The sequence below is a fragment of the Volvox carteri genome, assembly GCF_000143455.1.
Source record: "Volvox carteri f. nagariensis unplaced genomic scaffold VOLCAscaffold_39, whole genome shotgun sequence".
Lineage (NCBI taxonomy): Eukaryota > Viridiplantae > Chlorophyta > Chlorophyceae > Chlamydomonadales > Volvocaceae > Volvox > Volvox carteri.
The window spans coordinates 650,107-657,813 of record NW_003307582.1 but is presented as its reverse complement, the minus strand read 5'-3'; positions in this window follow the sequence as shown (position 1 = coordinate 657,813).

Genomic DNA, 7,707 nt, shown 5'->3' with positions numbered 1-7,707 from the left:
CACACGTAGCCCAGGGGGCTGCCGGCCTGTGTGGTGAGCAACACGTTGCCGGGCTTCAAGTCGCCTGTCGGGGTCGGGGTTGGGGTTGGGTAGTTGGGGTCGGACAGGGTATTCGATGACGGCGAAGGATGGTGGGTAGACCGGAGTGCTGATGAATGGCAGTCTAGGTGCTGTATGAGCAAGAGGGGAGAAAGAGAGAAAAGGACACTTTCACTTTCACAAGGGAACGTATCCATGAACGTAACGCCGCCGACCGACGTATATACATACATACATACATACATACATACATACATACACGTGGCGCTTCATATGGGACCTGCCGAAGCCTTGTATTTTCACTCTCGTCCTCCGACAATGTTGGCCCCTGCACTGAAGCACACTTACACACACATATATACACACAATACACAACGCACACTCACGTCACATACCCCGTCTGAACCCACGTTTCAACGAGTGTGCACATTACCGTGCTGCACCTCACTCACTGCGGTCCAACTGTTTACCAACCTAATCCACGCACCGTGTATAACATTCAGGGCGTGCATGTGCGCCATGCCCGCCACAATCTCCTGTAGGCAGCACAGCAGCGCCCGGGTGGCGGACAACATGGCCAGCGGACCCTTGTCAGGATGAGCCACGTAGTCCCCGGCGTTGATGCGCGGAAGCAGCGTGCCGCTGTCGCAGTACTCCTTTGGGGGGGGATGGAGGGAGGGAAGGAAGGGAAGAAGAGGCGGAGGGAAGATAGGAAGGTTAAGAAACTCGAGATCGGAGCCGATGGGTACGCAAGCACTACACAAGCAGCACCGCGGACATCCGGACAGGAATACATGACCCACGGGTCACTAGCCGTAGCAATAACACCCCAAAGTTCTCACCAACAGTTTTTCCTTCGTAGCATTATGGCATTACCCACCCAGACAGCTTCCCTCGCCCTCCTTCCATACCATGATGACCTTGGCAAGGAAGCGACCCGGCTGTGCGTCCATGTGGTACAGAATATCCTGGAAAGGAACTGGCTCCGCACGCTGTGAACCGCCGCCGCCGCCACTGGCCCTGCTGCCGCCCCCAACCCCGCCGCTACGGTTCATGTTCTCCGGAGCGCCGGCGGCGCCACTGCGACACTGCCCCACGGCGTCCGGGTTGAGCTGCGCACCATCCCTGGAAGCATTGTGCGGCGCTCGCAAGCCCAGGAGCACTGATGGGGGTACGACGTTGGCGCCGATGGCCGGTACCGTCCAGGCATGTACTGCGGGCTGATGAGTCTCTTGCACCGCCGCCATGTGTGACGTGCAAGCTGTCAACGAGTCCATTGGTGACAGGGGTGGAGGGCCCCCCAACGACAAGGGCGCGGCGGCCAGACCTGCGGCGGCGGGTTCGACAGCCTTTCCCGCTGCCGGATCATCCAGGGCCGCCCCCGCTGTCTGGGCAACACCGCTGGCCCCGCCGCCGCCACTGTCACCAGCAGTGCATTGCGCTGAACCGTCGGCGGTTCCGGAGCTTTCCAGTTCCCCAACTGTCCCAACCATTTGAGCACTTGCCCGGTGACCCAACGCCATCTTCTGCTCCCGCAGTAGCTGCTGCTGGTGCTCCTCAGTCATGAGGTTACGTTCTCCTGGCTGCCCAGCTTTATGGTCGCCATATGCGCTCAGGATACGCGCACTGCCGTCGCTGCCATTGGCGCCGCAGCTAATGTCGCCACCGCCAGTGCCGCCGCCGCCACGGCCCACGCCACACCTAGGTTCCTGTTCGCTCATGCCTGGGGACGACAGCGGCAGCCGCAGCACAGGGCCCTGCTGGCCAGCTCCCCCAGCATCACTCACCGCGCCGCCACCACCACACGGTTGCATCCACGACGGCTCGAGCCGTACTGACATAGCCTTGCTTGCCGTCGCGCTACCGACACCGCTCCGAGACGAACCACTGCACACGGGCGCCCACAGCTCGCTCTGCTCCGTCGCACACGGCGGCTCGCTGGCAGGACTGCCAACCTCGAACGGCCTCGACAGCCCGCAGGGATGCGTATTGAGGCCTGTTGAGGCCGCTAGCATACAACCCAGTGTGCGCTGCTGTACCCGCTTGAAGCCGTCAAGGGGCATCAGTCTTCCAGAGCCGCTACAGCCGCCTGCTGCTGCTGCTACTGCTGCTTGAAACCGCTGCTCCTGTGGATGCGTCACCGACACTCCCACGGGCTGCTGGCGCTCAACCAACGGCGGCGCGGCGAGGGTTGTGCTCAGATGCTCCTGATGCTCGGGGTTAGTGCTTTTCCGCACGAGTAGGGGTCCCACGGCGCCATCAATGGGTACCATCGGACCCACGGAACTCTGCTGAAGAGCGGATTGCTGATTGTTTCCGGGGTTGTTTCCGTGGAAGGGCGGCATGACACGGTACTCCGCTTCGTTCGTTGCAGTAGTTGTGGCGGTTGCGGCGGTTGCGCGGAACGTGTGGCTACCGATGCGAACAGGAAGTTCGCCACAGTTGGAGGTAGTCGTGCTGGCGGACGAAGCCGCTTGCGAGCCGGTCGTGGTGAGGAGTTGGGGAAGTGCAGGGGAAGGGCCGTATGCACCTGGGAGCAGCTGGCTGGGGATCAGGGCAACTGCTGCTGCGGCGGCGGTGTCGAGGGAAGCTTTATGTTGTTCGCCCCATTCACGGTACGTGTTGGGGGTGACTAGCGTAACATCCATGGCAAGGGTGCGCACAAGGTTGGGGTGCGACACAAGCTTAGATAGCAGAGCTTCCTTGGCGCGCTGCCAGAGCTGCTGGGGTGTATTGCAGATCATGAACTTTACGGCTACGCTGATAGGTGCGGGAAGGGTTGCTTCCTTGCTGCCGTCGCAGAGCTGTGTGACAGAAGCCCGGTACACGAGGCCCGTGGCGCCCTGCCCGACAAACTGCATCTCCCCAAGTTCCGCCTTCAGCTGCCCGTGCGACGTCGGGGGAATACTAGAGCGAGCTGTAGTCGGTGGTGCGGACTTGACGGACTCTGGGACCTCGGCGAGCGCCGCGGTACCGATGCATTCTTCCGTTGCCCGACTTGCCGCAACGGCGGAAACGGCTACGGATGTCTGGACACAGTAAGGACGTATCAAAGGGTAAGAAACATATGGCAGATTGCGGCATTTGGCAAGCTTCTATCCGTAACGGATCCAATTACCTGTCCTGCACGCAAAAGCAGTTCGCGATTGCCGAACGCAGGCCCAGCAGCAGCATGAAGTGTCCTTGGAATTTGCCCTGGTGACGACAAGGATGCACTTCCACCTACAGTGCTTAGATCCTTCTCGCCAGCTTTTTTAAGCTGTGCTTCTTGGACAGGAGCAGCCACCACATTAATAGTGTCATTACCAGAGACCGACCGGCTTACAGCTGCTATGAAGTCATCGTAAAGCTCGTGTTTGCGTACGTTAGTGCCATTGAATAATGGTATTGGTTTTGCGGCCTTAGCAGATGGCAACGGTGCCGGGGGATTCGGTGAACATTGCCCTTGCCGACCACCGAAACAGCCACAGAGGGACATCAGCATTGTAAGGTCTCATACATCAGCAAACTCCTATGCATGTCTCAAACCGCAACTCGGAGACACCAAAATAGCCTAAAGAGGTATTATAGTTCAGCATCGATCAGAACCATATTCCGATAAAAGCATATTTATATCCGTTTATCTCGCGTCCCTTTCGCGGCGATACGTCAGTTTACCAATAATATAAATTTGCTGTACGGCCTAAATACGAGATGTACATAGGAAGAAGACTAACAGCCAGCGCCAGGCATTTTTCTGGCGTAGTCATGGCTATCATGGTTTAGCTGAGCATTAGCGGATAAGAGTCGAACCATCTGCCAGCTGATGACTACAACATTTATAATATTGCCAAGCAACCAGATCTTCACAGCTTATTACGCACCATCAGCATCGTTTCACGTTTGTTTGTGTTTACCTCTATCAAAGCCACTTGCAGGGCATTCATGAAGTTTTCTTGCAACTTTTGTGGCTTTCAAAATCCGCTATCAAAATTCCGCTATCAAAACTTCATCAAGTTGACAACGATTATGTTGTTTTGGGCGGCAAGTTAGGGCCTTTTCTTTGCTGTTGTACACATTTTTAACAAAATGCAGAGGTCCAAGTCCGTTTCATCAGCCGAATCCGGTATATAGATGATCTCTGCCATTGCGTTTTTGTTCCTTGCCAAAGTTACACAGCTTATATGTGCTGTGAGGTACGGTACCTGTACATTAACAACGTTACTCGCGTTGCGTTAAGTAAATTGTGCGTGAATGTGATCAATGCAAAATGGTTGTGAAACTTAACAACATTTTTGTGTTATATGCATCGATGTGCAATTATAGAGGCCAATAACTGCTAGGGCCCCTAGGTGCTTCTACCCGCCCTAGGCAGGCAAGAGCTGATGTATAGATAATCTCAATACCTTACATGCATTTATTAGCATTGTCGCATGGTGCATGGCAGGGCGTGTACTCGTTATCCAGGGCTGGGAGTAGGACTACCACAGCCCCAAGTGCCCTAAATCTCCTAGCTTGGCAAAGATTCACCAAGGTGCTAGCCTTCGTTAAATTGCGAGAAGGCGTCCATGCGTGTACATAGGGTTTCGGCACCGCTAACCCTTTCAAACACCCCTCTTACACTCTTGCAGTTTCCCAGGATTGTTGTCTGTGACAGTGCGGCGCTGAGGGGACCCAGACCTGGATACGGCACACTTTAGCAGGAAGGTATCTTTACACGAATACTCCATGCCAGGCTCTGCCTAAGAGCACACAAAGGGCATATTATGAGCAGCCCTAAGGGCCGCAGCCAGCTGGCAGCCAAATGCATGTTACGTTTGCAAATCCGCCTTTGGCACAGCGCTAGCGAGCCTTAGCTAGCAAGCAAGCAAGCAAAGAAAAGTGAGGTGTAAGGGTGTTGAGCACCTGGGGGAGCTGGGTGGCAATCGTCCCGACGCCGGTGCAGGTGCAGCAAGATTGCTTACGGAACTTGACGGCTGCCGCCTCATGCACTGCACGGCAAACAACCAATCAGGGGATGCTGCTCGCCCATCCGGCTGCTGAAAAAGCTAAATAGTCAGCATCGCACCTGCGGTGCGCAGACTTCTTAACCGCAGCTTCCGAATCCCAACTACGCAGTAACGGCTACCGAATCGGTAATTCTGGTTCTAGATCTAGGCTCTGGCAGCGGCTCCCCAGCACCTGAGGCCTGCTGTGCCCCATGGGGTCACGTAGGCACTAGTTCCGCCGACCCGGGATGTAGCTCCCCCCTTAGGCGGTGACAGGGTACCACCACAGCACCCTAATACCAATTACCGGTTTACCACTCGCATGGGAGTCGATCAGGCTGCGTATTGGAGGGGGGAGCTCGGGACGCTTGTGTGAATGAATCGGTCATCACGCACGCAAACCAAAAAGGCGGCTGCGGTACGCGGGACCTGGGGGAAATGCCCCTGCCTCCCGCCCCCTCAAGTTGATGTGTTGATGTTGGCCGGGCCTGACCTGCTCTGGCCAGGCGCACTTCTGCTAGTGCCTACGCTGCTGGCACTGCGTTCCGGTGGTGCATACGGGATACCCCTACACTGGGGGGGGTGTAGCCGTGCAGGTTGAGGGGAACGAAGAACCAGGGGGTCCTCCTTGAAGGGAAGCAGGTCAGGAGCTCGACATCCTTAGAATGACGGACCATACGAAATGGCTTAGCGTAAAATTTGCATATTGGCTAATAGCAGCGTCCCTTGTGCGAATTCAAACTTGCTACATAATGAGTGCGGTTCGAGTCGAGCCCTAGCTAACCGCATGGATGGTTGCGGCACAGGATAGTTTCATGACTTTGGGCGGCAAGATTAGCTCCAGAATTAGCTCCCACCCAGCTGAAATGCCTTCGGACGTTTTCAGGCACAGGTAATATGCAACTGTATATAAGCCGCGAAGAGGTCCTGATGAAGCAGTTTTCCAGTCTCACCTCATTCGGCACACAACCCCGAGGAACTCCGCCTTATTTTACAGTTTTCTCTAAATTCAAATATTTAAACCCTTAACATGAATCGTATTGCATAACGTCCTCCATGCGTCGTGTGTCGTATGCGTTGCGGCTGTCGTTATTCTTAATGGGAATTCCGAATTCTGATATCGCCGCAACCTCTACTGCAGTAGAGGTTGCGGCAGCTGCCGCAATACCTTATGCTAAGCCCTTACCGCCCCAGCCATCTAGCCTTCAGAGTTCATCGTAGGAAATCTCAGCATCATGATGCGTAAAGAGCACGGGCCATATACCGCCCGTGCTCCCTCAGCAATGTGCTGTTACAAAGCGGGGGCTTACAAATTTAAGAAATAGATCAGTATTCATATTGCATAATTGATAACATAGATCTATGTTAGATATGTACATGAAATCTATAGTATTCAATTTTAGGAGATTACCGTAGTGACAGGAAATGTTCGTGATTTTAATTTCGTGACGGCATCACGAAATTATGTCACATATAAATTACAAGCTGTTCCAGGCGATGGTCGTCACGAATATATGTGTGCTCCGAAGCCAAATCGTATAATGCCTTCATCACAGAAATTACTCGTCGAATTCCACTTTTCTGGCCATATATACATCCATAGTAATTGAACGGACATGGATCCGAGGGCCAAGCGGCCTAAGCAACAAAGCCTCCTTCAATGCGGACTCTTCACACTTGCTCGCGGCGCCCCAGCTACGGATAGAGCTGGTTTTGCCGCTCCTAAATAACCGTGCATGCATTGGCCAGATTTTGCGTCAATCGGCGTTCTGAGTCGGACCCATTAACGAATATTGCAGGCACCGTTGCTTCGGTTGCGTTGGCTTCTCACGAATTCAACAGTTTCACCAATAATTTCGGGTGTAATTTTGAGGGTGTCTCGAACAATAAAATCACGAACATTTCCTGTCACTACGGTACATGGGTTACTATTGTAAACTAGTACTGAGCCCTACAACAAGCCATGCATGGTTTATGCGAGCTGAAGGCCCATAGGGCTGCGAAGGGTGTGCGTCTCATTGTGCTCCCGGAGCAGAGCACAGGCACAGGCACAGGCACAGGCAGCCCTAAGCCACCCGCTGCGTGATGCGCCTTTCCGTCTTTTCGCTATCCCACGTTTCCAGTCTTCACTTACGTTGGGTTGCCGCATTTTCGCTACCCCAGCTGCCCCTCTCTCACAACCGCGGGAATTCTTGGCGATGGTCCCAGCAAAACCCGCGTATGGTCTCAGCAAAACCCTAAATCCCCGGCGCGCGCTTCGAACGCTCACTGCGACCATGAAGAGCACACCTTGGCGGAAAGAGGCCTCGACAATGGACTGCGCCTTCTCTCATCGGTCTTTTTCCATTTCGGCATGCATCCCCGCATAAAAAGCTTATGCGCGAGAGGGGGTATGGCAGCTGGTGAAGTGTCCCTGCATGCGGCTGCCTGCCTGCATTTGTCTATCTGTTTGTGCGTCTGTCAGAGGTGTGTGTCTGTCGAGATGATGCCACTGCACCTGCAACAATGTAAGTGCCTGCGTGTAAATACCCTACCTGAGACAATGACGACTGTCGGAGAGCTCTTATTGGATATGCGAGAATGGCGGGCAATAGAGCACCAAGGCCACAGGCACGGCCAAGGCCACCAGAAGATTAAAAACTCGCGTGGGAGGGAAGGCTCCACGCTTGTGTGCTCCTTCTGTGGCGGCATCGGCAGTCGC